The sequence below is a fragment of the Sceloporus occidentalis genome, unplaced genomic scaffold, assembly GCF_023333645.1.
Source record: "Sceloporus occidentalis isolate IW3139 unplaced genomic scaffold, rSceOcc1.0.p SCAF_1, whole genome shotgun sequence".
Taxonomy (NCBI): Eukaryota; Metazoa; Chordata; class Lepidosauria; order Squamata; family Phrynosomatidae; genus Sceloporus; species Sceloporus occidentalis.
In genome coordinates this window covers 5,073,835-5,074,379 of record NW_028316981.1, presented here as the reverse complement: position 1 = coordinate 5,074,379, position 545 = coordinate 5,073,835, and positions in this window count along the sequence as shown.

Below are 545 nucleotides of genomic sequence, written 5' to 3'. Positions count from 1 at the left end.
CTCAGCTTCAAAGCCACACTGGGCTCTGCTAGGAATTAATCCTCCCCAGAGAGTGGATGGCCAATAGGAGAGCAGGGTTTGCCATGGCGTCACTGGTTACTAGGCAGACGCCGCCCCGCCTCCTCAGAGCCAGTCATTTCAGGGAAAAGGCCTCAGTCAGGAGGAGGGAAGGTTGGGCCTCCTCCTCAGGCAACAGCCAGTGTTAAGCAATAATGGCACATGATGATGTGTGGGATGTAATTTAAATTCCCCAGGGGTTTAAGCCTTTTTTAAAATTTTATAAATAAGCTTTATTAATTTCAAAACCACAAATCAAAACTTTAAAAAGGGTACACATTTTTATTTATTTATTTAGAGTATTTATACCCAGCTCTTCAGCCACAAAGGCTCTCAGAGCGGCTTACAATTATTATATAGCACATACTAAACACATTAGTAGACATTATTTAATACATATACATACAAAAATATCTCACATAAAAACATGACCTCACATCTTCTTCCCCATTCAAACCATTACAGCCCTTACCTGTTATTTCTCTTCC